General features: G+C 41.4%; 1 long non-coding RNA gene across 1 annotated transcript; it reads left to right on the plus strand.

The window, feature by feature from the left end:
* Positions 1-3,564: 3,564 nt before the first annotated feature.
* On the plus strand, positions 3,565-20,418 carry LOC111958514 (uncharacterized). The gene is made up of 3 exons (XR_002876543.2): positions 3,565-3,985; positions 15,817-15,904; positions 20,321-20,418. It is a non-coding gene; the product is annotated as an uncharacterized lncRNA (long non-coding RNA).
* The last annotated feature ends 248 nt before the right edge of the window (positions 20,419-20,666 follow it).

Raw genomic sequence — 20,666 nt, forward strand, 5'->3', positions numbered from 1 at the left:
AGGTCATGCCATAAAAAGTCTTAGCTCTAATATGATTTAAGTGTACTTTAAGGCATTGACAATAAATCAGCTTTTTATGATGAAGTAGTGAATATTGACTATGCATACATTTGATTCTTCCTTAATACAATTCCAACAGGTACTCCAGCCAACTCCTGACCTCTTTTCAACATTTTAACCAGTGGGGGCTGCTGAGGGGAGGATGCCACATAATAACAGAGCGAATGGAATGAATCAAACACATGGTAACCATGTGTTTGATGTATTTGATACCATTCCACCTATTCCGCTCCAGCCATTATCACGCGCACCGTCCTCCCCAATTAAGGTGCCACCAACCTCCTGTGATTTTAACCTTTCTGTCACGCCCTGACCTTAGAGATCCTTTAAATTCTCTATTTGGTAGGTCAGGGTGTGACTAGGGTGGGAAATCTTGTTTATATTTCTTTGTTGGCCGAGTATGGTTCCCAATCAGAGGCAGCTGTCAACGTTCGTTGAGTTGTTTATTGTTTTTGGTGGAACATGTAATATTAAAGAAAATGTACGCCTACCACGCTGCACCTTGGTCTTCATTTAACGACGAACTAACACTTTCAAAGTCCTTCTATGTTCCATTAAAATTAAATTAATTTATCTTACCTCGACACTTCTCAACTTCTGTTGCAGGTTTTGCTCAACACCATGATGCAGTTCATTTCAATCCACTTATTGTAGTGTTAGCATATTATATCCTTTTTGACATATTGCTCAAGGCGTTACAGATACACCATTTATATAATAATACCAGCACCACTTTCACTTCAGTTCGTGCCATGTTGCGTTATGCTATGTGGGTCAATGTAAGTCCATCTGTTCCTTGTTTGGTGATGTGTTCTTTGTGCAGCACATTTCCTATTCTTTGTCTGATGGAGCTTACTAGATGATGCATTGTCACACAGACAGGCAAAATTGCCATGAAAATTGCTGTCATCAGTTGTTTCCGTACAACTACATGAGCTGGTTCTGGGTTTGATCTGCTATGGGCAGTTTTCAGACATAGTCAGACATAGGACGATAGGATAGGACAATGCATGTCTTTTTGTTCAGTTGTTCAGTTGTTTAGCCACGTTGAAGCGAACAGATTCATGTTCTCAAAGAGGCCAGTATTCAAAACCTCTCTCTCTACTGAGTGGAATGATTGGCCGAGGTAAAATATAAATCCCAAGATGTTCAAAATAAACCAGCCTATGACCGTGACAGTGGACTTTCTCAGCAAGCAGCCTGATACATGATCTTTCCCAAGGGGAGTTATGCACAATGCTCTCTCAAGCTGAGGTACTCTGTTTGATTAAGTGAATCACTAGAGGGAAACGACAACATGAAAACATAGAGGAGCTTTTCAATTCCACCACGTCACCTCACCTGTCATCACCCTCCTCTCTCTTCTGTCCCAGTTTTCAGTTGAATGTGACTACTTTGAAAAGTGTGTATATTTAGATAGTTACACTCCTATCCCAAAATAGTTCAGACATTCATTGATAGGCTAGTCTAACTACAGCGAAGGAAAAACTTAAGCACTATGCTATGCATATTTGTAATATCCTATTATGCTAATATGCCCCCTCCATCATCAGTGGCAATGTTAGCATGTCAATCTGGTGGTGCAAACACATTTTTTGGGGGGATGCATGCCAGCAAAGCCACTACACAACACAACACTAAACAATTAATTGCACACAAAATAGTGACAAACGGTGCCCACAACATATTAGGCCTACATGAAGCTGTCCCACACAGCAGTCCAACACCTTACCACCGCTACACCTGGCTATCACGCGGACCGTGTCTGGCAGTGAAACAGTTCATTCAGCCTCATTTATTGCCTTTAAAAAACATAGCGGATATGGCTGACTTGCTTAAACAAATGTGGTTTCTACTGACAATTGAGATATACAAACTTGGCATAATGGAACGATAGGCGGATAAGAGCGCAATCCGTAATTTAGATTAAGACATAAATGAGCTAGCTAGGATGGACGTAGTGAATTCTGTTTAGCCATTTTGAAATGTACAGCGAAGGAATTCAGAACATGGGCCGTTCTTACAGTATTCTCCCTGTACACAAGTCAGAACCGTAGGAATATAAAGGCATATAAGCAGACATTGAAGCTCGTACAATATTCGATGAGGACAATTCTCTAAAACAGGCTACCACCAAGTCAGAACAGTAGGCTGATTATGAGGGGAAGGAACAAATTATTAGAGTGAGGCACATGGGCTACTAACAGCTTACTCACACACATACACTTAGTATTACTTTCTTCATTACAGTATACATATCTCCCTGACAATTACATAATTTATGCAGCAGCATACAATCCATTTTTGTTCTGCTATGCTCACTTGAACAGCAAAGTGGCGTGGTGGTCCTTCCTGTGGGCAAATCAAACTGGATTTATGTCATCTCTGGATTATGGTGCTTTTGAGACAACTGGGAACTCTGAAAAAACAAGGTTGATCATGACGTCAGTGATCTTGAGGTCGGAGCTCTAGAAAGAGCCCGAGTTCCCGACTTGGAATTCCGAGTTGGATGACCGTTCAAAACGTATTTTCCAGCGGCAGCTTCCCAGTCGGAGCTCGTCATTTTCCATGTTTCCAGTTGTCTTGAACTCACTGAAGTCTGAGATTGCCCAGTTCCAGTTATTTTGAAAGCGGCAGAAGTCATGGCCAATGTATTCAACCTTTTCTGGACCATGGTGTTGCATGTGAATGTCAATCATTTTAAGCTTGGAAAAGAGACCCTTAAACCCAGACTTGAACCACACACCCTTTCCACTGAATAGCAGGCTAGTGATTGCTTTGCAACGCTTGCAGTTAGCCACTGATTCCTTCCAAACCACTCATTGTTGAATTTGCGATTTCCAACTTGTTGTGTAATGTTTATGTCCAATGACCGATGAGCACCGATATGTTTTATCTATCATTTCTCTTCATATGACAATGATTGAAAAGGATTTGCCAGTTGCTTGATTCCTGATGATGACTGATTGTCTAGCTTGCTATTTGATAATTAAAATCAAAGCTACGGTAGATATAACATGATTTGACGTCATTTTATTTGTGACCTTGGGCCTTCTTGGATGGGCATTTCTAATATAAATCTATGGCATCACCAAACGGGCTTGAAGTTTTAGAGCTCACCCTGTAGATTTTTCGGTGACGTGGTGTCCCCATGAGTGACAGAACACTGATCCAATCACGGCGCAGCTAGAGAACATTACCAACCCCTATGCTCTGTATGTTCTGCTGGCTGCCCCTCCCACCACCACAGAAAGCACTGAGCTAGACTGAAACACCTGCATTTTGGAGCAGCTTTACTCAAGAAAGCAAAAAGAGACCATGTTTGTTTTACATTGTTTGTAAACTGATATGTGACTAGTATTAATGCCAAAATAACATGTAAAACAGGCGACAACAAAAAAATAAAAAAATATTGTTTTAGCTAAAGAGGTGGGGCATAAAACAGACGGGGCTGCACCTGCCCTGAATGACGGGTCGCCACTGCCCATGATAAACAATAATATCAACTGTTTCTCTGCTGGGGCTGTGCAATGCTGTAATCTACTATTCTGTCTCAAGTTATTTCGAAAGGCTAGAAGTCTTCCCATGTTTTTGAGATCACAAAAGTTATTTTTTGCCAGAGAAAGAGATATTTGACTACAATAGATCATCTTCTAATATCAAAGGATATGATCAGTTTCAGTTTTAATCCCACACGATTTTTTCATGATATAATGTTATGTACGTGGTCAATTTAAATGGCAGTCTGTTAAATTGCAGCGGAATAGCGGCTTTTTAAATACTTGGGTTGACGTCACTAAACTTTTCAAGAAGCTGTGCGCGCTGCCCGGGTTTGTGAAGAGAGACGGAACAGAGCCGTGCATGAACGAGAGAGCGCTGGGCGACAAGGAGACCTTACAAAACAAGGAATCTTTCACTTCATTCGGTGGGTTAATGTTTTCTCTTGCTTTTTCTCTGTAGCCTATTTGGAAAAGGGGGAATGCATATGCTACTTTTTGTGCAGACTTTTAGGTTTTCCTATGAGTTAACATCGTTAGTTATAGGCGATGGAAATTTTGTTTCATTGAATTGTTGGTTCGATTAGACTGAACACAATGTCTGCTGTTTTTGACAGCGCTGCGTTAATATACTCACTGTTTTTGTGATGCCGGGATTTATTGCTGAATGGATTCTGCTGGAATAGGCTACATTGCGTTTTTGTTTTCCTTTGTCCAACTATGGCAGGTGTCGTTAAAGCGATTTTTCATGACTGATTTGACACACATTTTTAGAAGAGCTACACACGTCCTTAATTTTTWATTTTTTAAACTCAGTATTTACAAATGAGTTAACAGAGAGAGTTAAAAGAAACAACGTTGTAGTGAAAAGGGGGGTTAATTTGTAGAACGGGCGAGCAATTAATGTAAACTACTATGTAAAGTTTTAATAGCTATAGGCWATGTTGAATACAGGTTGTTTTTTACAGACCTTAATGTATTTCTAAGGGAGCATCTTCCTTTTAGCAAGGTTTGTAATGTGCAGCACACTGGCCATTCTAGGTCACTGTGGGTTATTGTATTGCACGACATTTTAATAGAGCAAAAGGTTGTATTTGAAGTATGTCTCTCTTCCCCATTGTTTGACTGAAGCAGAGTTGGCCCGTGATGATACAAGTTCTGCTTGAGGCAAGAACTTGAATTAGAAGAGGTTCCTTTAACTGTATTCACCCAATGAGAATGTTCTCTTTAACCCCAAGGACAAGGCTTTATAGCAGAAGTTAAAACAGCCAGCAGGAAAAATGCAGAAAGAGGAAATGATAATGAAGAGTTCCACTGCTTTAGACATGGAGCTTTGCAGCACCATGCTGTTATAGCTGATATCTGCAACAGTCCTGCACTCTATACACACTAATAGACAGAGTGCTGCTTCTCCCATTTCAAACCCAACCACGTTAAATGCTCCCCTCTCTGAAGCTGCCGAATTTCACTTTGTTGATGCCAGGACTGCTTTGCTGGAGCCCACATGGACCACACTTGTTTATCAATCAATCATTCAGAATAAACTTAGTTGAGTGGGCTGGCTCTATGGCCAATTGATCAGACAATTAGGCTACAAGGAGTTATTGATACCAGCAGAACTCAGACAAGCACTGGAGTCGAACACTACATTTATTTACAGATATTGTATGCTGCTACTGTTAGTACCTCGCTGTCACATGGAATCAGTGCTCTGCTTTGTCTTGTGCTGAGGATGGCACCTGCTGCTGGATCCCTGTTTCTCCTCTCTTTATAATCATTAGCAGTACTCTAAGGCTCAAGTGAACCTGAAGCGGTGGCCAGGGCAATCCCATGCTGCTTGGTTAGCYCCTCACTGTCAAATGAAACCACTCGTTTGCTTCGTGGTCTGTCCGGACCATGGAGACGTCAATCCACCTCCCCTCTACAAACAGGCATTTACAGGCATCGTTGTAGTTGTAGTGACCTTTTTCCTGAGGCCCCTTCCTACTTCCTGTGGGGTTTCTGATGCTGCTGGATCTACCTGCTGCTCTCTAGGAGAAGAAGCATCACACAATTCTGTCTATCTGACAGCAGTACCCTACTCAGCTGTCAGAACACATTGATTCTCAAAGCAGGAGGAAGCTTAAGCACCCTGTGAAGAAGTTGCAACTAGAATCCATAGTAATACCTACTGGCTAGTTATGGTTCTATACTTTTATGTAACAGCATTCATTTCTTCCATATTAAGGTGGACTTCATAGAACAGTAAATGCTGTTTTTGATGGTGCAATACACCACATAGCTCCATTATATTGTCTGGACTTGCAGGCTGTTGAGGGTTTTACTATACTGTAGTTTTGGCATTCTCATTAGAAGGATAGCGGTTTAATTTGCTGAGCTTGATTAAGTGTTATTTCATAAACTGATATTAATTACCGGCCGTGGGTACAGTTTGGCGATCAATGCTCTATAATGAAGATGCTTAGGCTAATTAATTGGTCATATCGACTGGTGAGAGACTCGTCCTGAAATGAATGATAGTAAAAGAGTGATGGTGTCTGGCCGGCAGCCAATATGAGCACCCGTATTAAACGACTTTCTCACTGAAACTCAGCCCAGAGAAAATGGAATCAGATCAGTTTGTATTGAGACTGTTTGGTCATGAAGGCCTATTTCTCTGTGCTTGAATCTGTTTTTTCCTGATTGGAAAGATGTMGCTCGTGTTAGTCAGCAGTACCTATATCTCTGAGGGATTTGTTTGAACATTTTGAAGTAAAAAAAAGATTGACATCACACAGCGCTGTTAATTCAGACTCCATACTCAAGTTCTAATATTTAGTTCTATGCTCATATAGAACGATTTGTGACTGGCCATAGAAATAGGATCTATAGATTCTATTTCTATGTGATTGGCTCTCTTTTTAGGTCTATAGGATCTATAGATTCTATTTCTATGTGATTGGCTCTCTTTCTAGAGTCTGGAGAGAATTATGCTTCTGCATATAAATTATAGACATTTATTCATCTCCATTTTCCACTTGATTGGAAAGCTTTATTGATTAAAAAAACAAGCAGCTCAAAATGGGACATTTCTCATTTGAAATTGACTTAATTTAATGGCGGCAGCATCTCATTAAAAACGCCTCAACTGCCTCCACTCATTCATTATGGAGACTGCTGCAAGTTTTTTTTTMWAAATGGTCAGTTTAAACAGTTATTTAAAGTTAAAGGAATCAAATGAAATCAAAGTTCAAAACAAATCTAATAAACTTTTTTTAAAGTACACAAAAAGTTCCTCCAGGCTCAAAGTTCATTGCCTTTAAAACTAATTCCGTAAATAAAGACAGAAACTCTGCAGCGATTTGATTGAATGAGTCCCCAGAACACTGTGGCTCCACATTGACCCTCCTTTAGGGAAATACAAGGACTGTTTAGACTTGTTCACCATCATGCATGAATGGAACTGGATGTCGTTTTCCAATTAGCTTATGCCACTATGTTGGGTTTCCCAGGGAGTGCTTTGAATTAGATTTGAATTCCACAGTGGGCCAACTTCACTGTCATGCACATATTTCACTGTCTGGGAGACAGTATATAGACTGCTGTGCTCCAGAAGTCAGAAGTGTAACATTTATGCAATACATAATGAGGAGCTGTGTATGTAGCGTGTGTATAGTGTGTTCAGCCCGTCTGTGTTTTCTTACGCATACTTTTGATACATAAACATTGTATTGATCATAAAAGATGAGCTATATATCAGTGTTTAATATCGGAGGAACTAACATGCAGTAATTAAGCAATAAGGCACGAGGGGATGTGGTATATGGATAATATACCATGACCAAGGGCTGCTCTTTTCATGATGCAACGCGGAGTGCCTGGATACAGCCCTTAGCCGTGGTAAATTGGCCATATACCATAAACCCCCGAGGTGCCTTATTGCTATTATAAACTGATTACCAATGTAATTAGAGCAGMAAAAACTGATATACCACGGCTGTCAGCCAATCAGCATTCAGGGCTCGAACCACCCAGTTTATAATGGTGACTAATGTTGCTTTCTCTCAGTCTCGACCATAGTTGTCAATGAGGTATGAGCACAATACTATTGTTCTACTACTCTATCCTTAATCAATCAAATCAAGAGAATGAGTCGAATCAAATCTTTATTTGAAGTGCYTTTTAAATTGCAACACACTTCACATTAAAACAACCAAATGAAGGAGAAATTAGCTCTTTAATATTGGTTGTTTCCAGTCACCAGTGTAATGATCTAATTCATCCTCATGGTATAGTGAGTCCCTGTACACTGCTCAGTCATAATTCTCTCCTGAGACCGAAGCACATGAATCACCTCAATGCTTTGGTTTGGCAGGTGTCCTTCCTATGACACACACAGATTAATGATTTAAATAACTCCATTTATTTGCGTAGAGTTGGCTAAAAATACRGTGTCCCAAAGTAAGCAGAGAAAACAAATGAAATGGAAACGGTGAAAGAGAGAGAAATCTATGTTAGAACATTAAACTGGCTACTTCAGTCTTGTTTTATATTGTTGTGAAGAACAGTTGTAATTGTTTTGTTAGTGAGCGTATTGAGTCTGTGGTTCCACTTTGCTGTAATCCAATTGGCTTTTCTTCTAAACAGGTCAGCCATATTGTTTGAGTGGAAAAGACTGAAACCCCAAATCCTGCCCTCCTTTGACTCATATCATTCTAACCAGACAGTTTTTCTTCTAGCTTCTACCGTATCAAGATTATCCTAACCAGACTAATATACTCTAGTTTTCTACCGTATCAAGTGATGACTAACCAGACTAATATTACTTCTTTTTCTACCGTTTCAGATGATGTCCTAACAGACTAATATTGCTCTAGTTTCTACGTATCATGATGATCCTAACCACTAATATTGCTCTAGTTCTTACCGTATCAAGATATCCCAACCAGACTATATTGCTCTAGTTTTACCGTATCATGATGAATACCTACTCTTTCTTTGATACACACTCTACCCTACATCAAATGCTGAAGAAAAGTAATGAGGTACTTCAAATGGAGATATGGCCAGCAAGATGGATGGCAGAGCACTATGGATCACTTCTCTAGGACACTCAGGAAGAGGAACAAATAAGTTCACCCTTGAGCTGAGTCATGTGATATTGATGTACTAGTGTTGTAAAATGGAACTCTAAGGGGCCAGACATAGTACTTGGAGTCTGAAGTATACATGTGTTTCATCGGTTTGCAGTAGTTCTCCAGGTACAGGCTATATTTAAGTTTAGCCCCAGTGGTTTATGTGATCTTGGCAGAGGGGGCTCTGATCCAAGACCCATTCATTAGAGTGCAACTTCTCTTTGAAGCACATATGATGACTAGGATGTTGAACTTTAATGATTGGGAAAAGCGCCGTAGACCAGAGTGCTCTGATTGGATTGCCCTCTGCCTGAGGAGGGCTTAAGGTTGGGATCTGGGAGAAGAACTGATCTAGGGTCAGTTCAATGTGTTCTTCTCACTGAAGAATGAGATGGGCCTGGATGTTTCTCATCTTATGCTTTAGGGTCACATTCCCTTATGACGCTACATGACCAGAAGTATGTGGACACCTGTCGTCGAACATCTCATTCTAAAATCGTGGGCTTAATATGGAGATGGTTCCCCCTTTGCTGCTATAACAGCGCCACTCTTATGGAAGGTTTTCCACTTGAGGTTGGAACATTGCTGCGGGAATTGCTTCCATTAGCCACAACAGCATTAGTGAGGTCGACACTGGTGTTGGGCAATTAGGCCTGGCTCGCAGTCGGCGTTCCATTAAGTAGAGGTCAGGGCTCTGTACGGCCAGTGAAATTCTCCACACCGATCTCGACAACCATTTTGTGATGGACTCACTTTGTGCCGGGGGCATTGTCATGCTGAAACAGGAAAGGCCTTCACCAAATGTTGAACAAGCACAGAATCATTGGAATGTCATTGTATGTTGTAGCGTTAGATTTCCTTCACTGGAACTAAGGAGCCTAGCCCGAACCATGAAAACAGCCCAGACATTGTTCTTCCTCTCCACAACTTTACAGTTGGCACTATGTATTGGGGCAGGTAGGTGTTTCTGGCATCGGCCAAACCCAGATTTGTCGTTGCGTTCCGAGAGTTTAGAACTCGTAGTGAGTGTTGCACAACGAGGACAGACGATTTTTACACACTAAGCACTTCAGCACTCTCCGGTCCTGTTCTGTGAGTCTTCTGTGGGCTACCACTTTGCGTCTGAGCCGTTGTTACTCCGAGACGTTTCCATTCACAATAATCTGAATAGCCAAATCCACTCATTTGAAGGGTGTCACTACTTTTGAGTATATAGTGTATCTCCCAGCACCACCTCACCCAGACCTCTGTTTGCAACACTGGTGGGGACCTGCTTCACAGAAAAACTTGAGGGTGTACTTCAATAGCCATAGCTTGGCAGTGTGTGGACACAGACCAGGTAATGTTGAGGTATGGACAGGTCTAAAATAGATCAAATGACTTCACAGTGCTGTATTGTATTAATGAATGATTAGATCTGTTAATAAAATAGGACATTACGTGATACACCAGATCAGTATCTCAGCAATTCAATGCTTGTTTTAGACTGGGCGGTGTGCGTGTTGCTCAATTTCCTTTCGCTTGGAGAAACAGGAAGGGATTTCTGGGGGCTGACAGAAATGGGACTTGGGTCTGATTCTCACCAAAATCCATATGCCTGTCTACAGCGGGTATAAAATCCATCTATCATGGTCTGTCTGTGTGCTTTGATCCAGTTAATGGATATCTGTGGCTTGGTAATGTTTCACAATGATTTAGTAGTCTCATATACTGCTTTCACATAGGATTTATGGTATTTTGTCTGTAAAAAAAAATTGGGCAAGGTTTATATGAATATCTTCAAACAGGCCCATTTTCACCACATTCTTGCCTGCGTGATACCTTTTTATACCTCTGGTGTGGGTACTGGTAGTGGTGTGCAGATGTGGGTGGGCGGGCATCTATTTTAATAAATCCATTGAATACTGTATTACACCATAAACAAATTCATGATGGATTTAGTTTAGGCAGGTCCTAAGAAACATAGACTATAACATTTATTTTCATAACATATAGAATGGCATATTTTGAGTTTGTTACATCCAAATGAAAGAAATCAATAGTTATTATTTTGTTCATTAAATAGACAGACAACCGACCGGATCACAGTCACACCGATATATTTTATAGTAAGATATAATGAATATAAAGAATAAAATACTAATATTTTCTCCCACAACTTCCGTCACAGCAACGTGTGTAACTGCTGTCATATAAAAAGGGATATTTCGAAACAGAGCCCGAGGCAAGCCCATTCTTTGTGTGATCCGATTAGTAAATATAGCAATCTATATTTTCAAAGTATGTGAATCTCAGGTTCATTCACAACCTCTCAGGCTTTTGGAGTTGCTTTACGCTATCGAGCAAATAATAGCCTACGCTTTTTAGGCTACATTATTGCATGCTTGTTTCTGATCAGTGATAGATGACATACAGATAGCTATACCACCTCCACTTATTTGCCCCAGCAGATTTACACCACATGTACAGACAGATTGCGTGAACAAAATCACATGATTGGCAGAAAAACGTGAACACATAGTTAGTCATCACTTCTGTAGGCTATTTGCTGCTGTTTTTCACTAAATGAACATGAATCCACTGTCCCATACTAACTTTCATCAATCCCTATATTCAGATGGGTTGATGGAAATAGTGTGTTGTTTTCAGTGCATGTCGACATGAGGTACAGTATGTCCAACAAAGAACACAGAACACTGCTCAAACAGAGCCCCTCTCCTTTGATCTCGTTGCTGTTGTCGCAGTCTGTCAATGTATTCCAGCGCGGAATCCGCGGGTTCTAAGGCATTGTTGGATTTGGAATGTGTGACTGTTCAGGCCAGTGGAAGCCTTGTGTATGGAATCTGCTGTGTGATTGTCGTGGTAACAGGCTTAGTTGAGCTTGGTGTTTGCAGGAGTAGATAGCAGGGGCTGGAATAAGGCTATGGTTGGAGCCTTGGCATCCATTAGGACTCAATGTTAAGTCCTTCCCACTCAATGGGTTTTGTCGTGTTCCTACTTGCAGTTATACACTACAGTTAAACTAAACATGAGTCCTTGTGGCATACGTACAGGCCAATAAGGGATTCTCTTCGCTCCTATTTTGAATTGTTTGTATTTTCCTGTCCTCTCTCTGACCAGAGTGGTGAGTTTATGTGTGGATTTCGGCTGGAGCGGGAAGGTACTAGCATTACCGAGATATGATAGCTAATAAAGCTGTCATCTCTGTGGTAAATGTGTTATGGAAATGCATTGTGGCTGGAGAAGACCAAGGAAGCAACCAACGCTGTGTTATGTAGGCACAGAGATAAATGACACTGGTGAAGCTACAGTTTCTTACAGTTCACTTATAAGGAAAATATACATCTATTGTGTGGGAAATACAGAGCTATTATAGCCCTAGTTTCCCCTCACAGTGCTACCTTACTGTAGAGTCCTTTTTTTCTAGACAAGACCGGTATGATACGTCTGGCATATTGATTGGTTCCTCAATGCTTATATCCAATTGAATATTAATGAGGAAATATTAATTTGCATAATACACTGTAATAGAATCCCCCTAAATAGTCTATACAATACAAATACTTTATATTCCAGTATAACTGGCAACACCATCCGTCAAGATAATTGACCTACATTTGTAAACAAAGGCGAGAAACATTATTTTAATTGTTTGTGTCGCCCCCACCCCCCCCCCCCCCCCCCCCCCCCCCGACTGCTTAGAGAGGGTTTTATATTACAGTGTTATTAACAGTGCTTAACAGTGGATATATAGGTCAATCTCTACAAAACCAGACACTCTTTCCAACACTCTAGACATGATCATAAATCCTGTTTTGAATAGCTTACTTGTCAATGTTTAAGGTGGCTTATGAATCATCATTGTAAGAGAGGGATAATTGAGGAAGTTGAGGTTTAGGGTTATCGCTAGGTTTAGGGTGGCTGGGGTGTGGCACGAAGCTAGGTTTAGGGTTGAGCTGGGGTTGGCACGAAGCTAGGTTTAGGGTTGAGCTGGTGTGGACATGAAGCTAGGTTTAGGGTTGAGCTGGGGTTGGACATGAAGCTAGGTTTAGGTGAGCTGGGTGTGAAGAAGCTGTGAGGGTGCATGAGCAGTGAACGTAAAGTTAGACAGTTTGTACCGGGGGTAAACCCATATCCTCTCACCCACTATGTAAAAAAACAACTAGTCTCTTTTCCTGTCAGTCTGTAAATATCTGCTTGCAGTTCAATTAGGTATTTTTTAAGCGGTGTTTGTTCCCTTAAAGTCTCTGCTTCAATTATCTTGACTGTACATAGGTGACATGGGTAATCGATCAGTTATGTCTAATGGCTCAGGCAAAAAACTATTTTTCATACAGAAGGTACCTAAAGATTTTCTCTGAACTTGCACCATCCAATTACATTTTTAAAAGGGATTTTTTTTGTCCAAAACCATTAGTTTGTCAAGAAGTAGACAGTTTTGTCATTTTAAATTAGACTTGTTGTTAGAAGGTGCAAAGAGAGGGCTCGGGTGTGAGCGCTGGGTGTGTTTCCAGGGGTCCCTGAGGGTTGACTGGTGTACAGGGAGAGGGTCTGGCTGGTGTGTGTTTCCAGGGGTCCCTGGGGGGGTTGACTGGGTACAAGGAGCGGGCCTGGCTGGGTAGTTTACATGGTACTGGCCACAGCGAGGGCTTTGGGGGATGGCACAACTTATCTACTCCAGACAGAGCTGCAGATCAGACAGGATCTTAACAGGGATAGGGATGTCTCAGTTGGAAAATTAGTCTCCAATGTCCTCTGTGCTGAGCTGTTGTTTTCAGAGATGCAGCACAGGTAAAACCAATACAGATTCAAGGCCTGGAGTGTTCTGGCCATGTTGGAGTGTGAGGGTAGAGTGGATGAACCAACAGGCTCCGATACACAGCTTCTAACACCAGGCCATCAGACTGCTGAACAGATAACCTAGCTGTCTGCCTGCACAGACCTGCACCTTATAGACTATTCACTTTCACTAACATCACCCTACACACACCGCCGACCACTTACACCAACTGCTGTTCTATTAAATCATATTCATCACTGAGTGATTCATACTTTTAAACAACATCAACGAGACATATTGCTTAACGAGACAACAGGTTTCTGGATCAGTTCCTCCATGTAGAATGTGTCCAGGACACAGGTTCTGGATCAGATTCCTCCCATGTAGAATGTGCTCCAGGACAACAGGTTCTGGATCGTTCCTCCATGTAGAAGTGCCCAGGACAACAGGGTTTCTGGATCAGATTCCTCCCATGTAGAATGTGCTCCAGGACAACAGGTTTCTGGATCAGATTCCTCCCATGTAGAATGTGCTCCAGGACAACAGGTTCTGGACAGATTCCTCCCATGTAGAATGTTGCTCCAGGACAACAGTTTCTGGATTGATTCCCTCTGCCTGTAAATGTGCTACGGACACAGGTTTCTGGATCGATTCCTCCCAGTAGATGTTTGACTTTTTTTCCAGGACAACAGCGTTTCTGTCCGATTCCCTCCCATGTAGAATGCCGTCAGGACAAACACGTTTCGGATCAGATTGTCCTCCATGCAACGATGTCTCCAGGGACAAACATACTGCAGGATTTCAGGTCACAGGAACAGGTCTGACAGATTCCTCCCTGTAGTGTGTGGCCAGTCTGTGCCTCATGACGATGCTGCTAGCGGACAACAGTTTTGGATCAGATTCCCTTCTCCATCGTAGAATGTGCCTCCAGGACAACAGAGGTTCTGGATCAGATTCCTCCCATGTAGATGTTGCTCCAGGCAACAGGTTTCTGGATCAGATTCCTCCCATGTAGAATGTGCTCCAGGACAACAGGTTTCTGGCATCAGATTCCTCCCATGTGATGTGCTCAGGCCAGGGTTCGTCGTTCCTCCCATGTAGACATGTGCTCCAGGACAACGTTTCTGGATCAGATTCCTCCCATTAGAATGTGCTCCAGGACAACAGGGTCTGGATCAGATTCCTCCCATGTAGAATGTGCTCCAGACAACAGGTTTCTGGACCAGTTATCCCTCCCATGTAGAATGCCCAGGACAACAGGTTTCTGGACAGATTCCTCCCATGTAGAATGTGCTGCAGAATACACATAAAGAAGAAACGAAAGGAGCCAGTCATTTCTCTCTCCACAGTGCAACCCTGTTAACTTGCATTGCTGCCTGATTGATCGAATGGACACACAGATCATTTCTCACGCCTTAAACCATACACTCCATTAAGAGTATTAGAATGTTATACAGCTATGAGAAATGTCTAATGTTCTTCCATCACACACAAGCTAAATGATGGGTATGTCAGGAGAAGCCTTCCCCTGGTTTCCTCTTTTAAGCTTGTCATGCAAATAAGTGTCAAGTCTCCTGTCAGAAGCTGATATGAACCCAGCCCTGTTTTACATTACTGAGACGTCTCCTAAGGGACATTGTGAACGTATCATTTATACTGTATGGATAAGCACAGTTAATGCTTCTGAGAGTTTTCTTTAAATGGGAGACGCGCCATATATGTCCTATTAGCCGCTTTCCCTCAACTGTCTCTCCCCCGACCCTCTGTCTCCCCCGACCCTTGTCTCTCGTCTCTCTCTTCTCCTCTCTCCCCGCTCTTCTCTATTCCCTAATTTTCTCTCTTTCTCCTCCAGTTTCAAGTTCTGTATGTTCATTAGTTGAATATCTATCTATAAGGGGAAAGAGTTAAGCCATTTATTGTTGTATTGTGGGCTGTCAGGTGCTGTGTGATCACATTATATTCTAGAGAAGAATTTTCCGGAGCCAAATCTCAGCTGGGATTTCACTGGTTGTTATTTGCCCTGAGAGAGAAATGGGAGAAAATCTATTACTCCATTAGTTGCTTATAGAAACAACGCAATGGCTGTCAGGGGCTTTTTACTCCATAGTATACTATGTGCACTCATGTATATACCAATATTGCATAACCTATTATGCTTCATGTTTCAATCCGTGGAGTAATATAGATGCAAATGATTAGATCCTAGCATGTCCAATATAAAGTTTTTTCCAATTTGTAGTCATAATCTTCCAATATTTTATGCATAAAGAGATGTCATATTATAATAATGTATGGTTACCATGAGAGATCCTTGTAATTATGATGGCTGGATGATCAATACTTCCTCTGTTTTTCTCTCACACAGGAGAGAGGGACCTGATGAGTCAGAGGGAGGATAGATGAGTGACGGACACTACTAGTGGGTTCCAGGCACACAAATCCAAATCAAGAAGGTACATTCATCTTCCTCTCGTCACAACATGTTCCCTGAACATTTCATAAAGGTACAGGACCACTCCTGTTTTCTCTACATGAAATGTCTGCATGTGTAAAGGACAGGTAACACACTATGTTGTTCCAAATGGAGCTCTGCTGGTGTGTCAGTAGTGAGATTTTTTAGTCCTGTCATGTTCCCTGGTTGGTCACAGCGCAGTATGTGCTACAGAGTGAATCGTAATTTGATCACCCTTTTCAAGGAGAACTTTGCTCCAATGCATGACATTTAAAACTAGCAGGTATTTGAGGTTAAAAAGGCTTCTAAAGTTTGTAATTTCCACTTTAAATTTCAGACTTTAAATGTATCAACCCCTACAAAATGTCCATTAATTATAATCCACTAATTATTCACATTTCCTCTTGCTGCAGGAATTTTTTTCCTCAACTTAGCCATTTCGCACATAGGTCTTTATTTAATTGCAATCCGGTACAGTATGTGCTACATTAAAGCAAGGTCAGGAGCTGAGTATGTCTCTATAGATGGTATAGCTGGATATGTTCTCCTTGTTAGAAAAATAAGTACTCATTCTTACAGTGCCATCTTCGGCTTTGACACTGTTCTCACTGAACTTGCAAAGTTCTCTTTCTTTCTTTTTCTCTCCTTCTCTTCTTTCTTTCTTCTTTCTCTTCTTTTACTTACTGGAGTAAGAGGCCACAGTTTTAAACTTAGTTTAGTCTGTCCTTGCCCTCGAGGGCTTGTATTTTCTCAGCCTCTGAGGAGCCCCTCCCTAGAAATCATGCTTGACAGGAAAATTGGTCACTTATGAATGTCTCGTCTGGCATTCCCTGGGCAAAAGTCCTTATCATGCAAAAACAGCCATGAAGATTAGAGTGAAATTATTAAAAAGGGTTTAAGCCTTAAACGGTTCACCGGGAATCACTCAGTGAGATTTATAGACCTGCCTCATATACTAGAGTGCTTTGTCTTGTCGTCTCACACACACACACACACACACACACACACACACACTTCTCTACAAAGCAACGGAACGACTAGCTCAAGAACTTTGAGAGCGGCAGACATCAGTCATGGCCTCAAATCAACTTCACATTGCTCAACTTCACATGCATAAAGGCACAGGCCACCAAAACAAAGAACTACACTTCCCCCTCCAACCCTCGCCGCTTCGCACCCGGCACTTGATACTGCCAATCGGATTTGGAATTTCCGCTGACTAAAGTAAGGTTGTGTCCCATAGGACTCTTGTCAATTGTGCACTAATATAGGAATAGGATGCCGTTTGAGACGCACGTAATTAGTATGAGATGCTATTCTAATCTGGCTAATAAATGAGCACAGTAATAGGTTAGTTAAAAGGGGCAGTCTGCAGTTTCCAGCCTTATCCTCAGCAGTTTTACCGAAACAGTGGGTGGGGTACCTGCTTTGTTATTGTTTCAATTGCAGTTTGCCCCTTTAAGGGGGATCTGAGTACCTCCTCTCAGGGAGTAGCTATGAATCTAAAAGCCTTCATTAGTTGGAATGGGTCCCTGATGGACACACTGTTTGTTGTCTTCCTAGGTCACACATTAGTTCCAGGAAGTGTCTGGATCATCATTTGAGTAGACAGAGGCTAAATCCTAACTTCCACTTAGCTGTTTCACTTAGTCATGCATTGATGTCAATGGGAGACTAAATTACATTTGACCCCAGTGGTTTAGGATACTTGCCTATGTGAGAACATTTTCTTTCATGACTAACAATAGGTGAAAGTATTTGAGGAACAACCGATGTCTTTGAATTCTCTTCATTATGTCAATTGATTCTGTTTATGGGTTTTCTAACTGCATGTCATAGCACGTTTTACACTTCCTGAGTTTGTAGGATTGTCTTTTGACATTTCTTGCAGTCATCGGTGCCGTGTACGGCCAATTCTTTTTAACTGTAATGGTTGCTATTCAGCCACAGCATTGGCCTCAATCATCCTGGCCTGTTTTTTCTGGTGAGGACAGACCTAACTCAGCTCCCACCAAAACACGTTCCCCCAAATGTTATCCCTGTGCAGCGTGGAGATCTGATCCATATAATGGAACACACTTTTAATAAAATTGGTTCCTGAAGGAAAGAAGTCCCCCTTTTTTCCCCACTCTTTTTCCCCTCGTAACTTTTTAAAATGGCCTTCGTAGTATTTTCAATTTAGATGTATCTGGTGTTACCATGCATCCATGGAAATCTAATTACACTTCCATTATGTCCATGTGCCACATTAAAGTTTATTTTTCTTGAAAACCAGCTGTAAATTGAAAGTCGTTCACTCTCTAAGGCTTTGAGGTGGGATTACTTTGAGACACTTGTCAATGGAAGTGCATGTGGAAGTCCATTTTAATGGATCCTTTATGGGTTATATGGTGTTGGATTGTCAGTGTATGACTGACATGTTATTGAATTGATGACATTGTTCTGAGGTTGCCTCTGTATGCGTGTAATGATGATGCATTCATTTCTTTCCCGTGGCCCTTAACTGAATTGCTTACGTGTTCAATACACTCAATCTGCAATAAGTGTATTTTTTGACCTTTCCTTGTACATGTTTTTCATGACAAGAATATCTACAATATGACATGTTTTGGCTACAGCCAGTGTATTCATTTTTTACATGAGGTGTAGTCTCACCAAGAACAATGAACTGTGACGATGTCACCCATTGRATGAAATTACAATAACTGACCCTTGACCCTTGATTCTAGCCTGTGGAGCTTAAGTCCATGTTGTGATTTTGAGTSCGACTGTGTTGCCCTTAATTCTTMATCTCAGACCCTGTTAGATTATGTCCCAACAAGACCAAAACAAAGCTGCTTATACAAAGCTAATATAACACATATATTAGACGTAGTTAAACTCGTCTATCTGTGCCATGACATTTTTTAAAGTGTAATTTAAATAAAAGATTGAGGTCATTTCAGAGGTTGGCGACAGTTTTAGTTTCARGGAGGAAAGACTTTTCTCTGTCTAAGAAGATGGAGGAGAAACCATATGAACTATGAAAGTCTCCACTGCATACAGATGTAGGATGTTCATTTGATCACCCTGTTGCAGGACAACTTTCCTGCATTGTAGCATATTTTCAACTTGTGTATTTGAGGTTAAAAAAGTMTTCTGGAGTTTGTCATTTCCACTTGGACATTTCAGACATGATTYTTTCCCTTACACAAAATGTATCAACCCCTAGAAAATTGTGCATTAATTATAATTCACATTTCATGTTGCTGCGGCATTATTTTCCAGCTATAGCAAATTGGCTCAAATAAAGATCCTACATTTGTACCTGYATCCACAGCTCTCAGAAGTCTCCGTCCTAAGATCTTAGTAAAGAGGTGAGGAACGTGGCAGTACGTTGAGAACTCAAACTACTTGCAGCATGTCAGCCTTCTAGCCTCTAGCTCCATCAGGCTACGAAGCTGTAGTTGGTGAGGAATATAGGAAGACATTGCAGTTACACAAGAGTTTATGGCTGATATAGGGATTTTCCACGTAAAGGTTATACTGAACATGATAGTGGCCTTGGTTATACCTTTGGTAACTTTGATGGTAACGTCCATGGTGTGAGAGACCGTTCAGCTGAGTCACCACCAAACCTCACTAGTTKACATCTCATGCACTTGTCATATAGGGAAGTGAAATCATGAAAAATGATAGAAACCTCTGACCTAATCGTTTGAACTGAAATGAACTGGTCTGGCGATATGGAATATGCTACATTCACAAGCAGACTGTTCAGGCGCACATGTTTATTTTTGCAATTGTGTTAACAAAGGGATATTGTTGTTTTTCTGTGGGATGACTGGGTTTAAGGGATGACTGTTTAAGTCGAGCGCTGGCTAAAGCTTAGCATGGCTTGGCTGATTGGATCAGGGATAATCGTATAGAGGAATGCATTCTAAAGGCTGAACATGGTAAGAGCAGAAATGTATTGCATTATATTCTGTGTGTGTGTGTGTGGTTTGCCACTAGGTGCATCCATGTGAATGAAGTTCACAATAGTCCTGTCTCTGTCTCCAACCCATATTTCCTTTACCTCCCAACACCATACCAAACCTCAATCTAGCTCCTGTCTCCTTTACCCAACACCAGACCAAACGTCATCTAGCTCCGGTCTCCAGTCATTTAGCTCACATTGATCTCTCACTGCACCAGTTAGCCAAGACAAGCAATACAGATGGATGTCTCTCTCTGAGTGTGTCTCAAGTAGCTCCCTATTCCCGATGTGTTACTGCTTTTGACCACGTGCCGTAAGGCTCTGTGGCCAACAGTAGTGCACTGAATAGGGTGCCATTTGGGGCGCTGATCTCTCTTTTCCAGCCATCCCCTAACCCACAGCCCCTCAGTCAGTCGTTCAATGTCCTTGACCTTGACTTTGTTGTGTTTTCTCCTCCAGGCTCCTGATCCACTGCAGAGCCCCGGTCTCAGTACCACCATAGAAGCTACCGCAGTATGACGGGCTTTCAACAGGAGAACGGTAACAGCTCACTGTATTCATTGAGTGCATTTGAAATAAACACCATGTTTCTTGTACAAACGGCACAGTCTTTTGAAAGCATGTTGACCTCAAGTACTTACCACTGGGCCAGACCTGGTTGAATCAACGCTGTTTCCATGTCGTGTTTAATCACATTTAATGTGAGGACTTAGAATCAGTGTAAAACTGGATTGATAAAAATAAATCAATGTAAGGGATTTTTTTTATTTTTATTTCATGTTAGTTGACAACTGAACCAACTGAA

This window comes from Salvelinus sp. IW2-2015, linkage group LG34 (genome assembly GCF_002910315.2).
Source record: "Salvelinus sp. IW2-2015 linkage group LG34, ASM291031v2, whole genome shotgun sequence".
Classification (NCBI taxonomy): Eukaryota; Metazoa; Chordata; class Actinopteri; order Salmoniformes; family Salmonidae; genus Salvelinus; species Salvelinus sp. IW2-2015.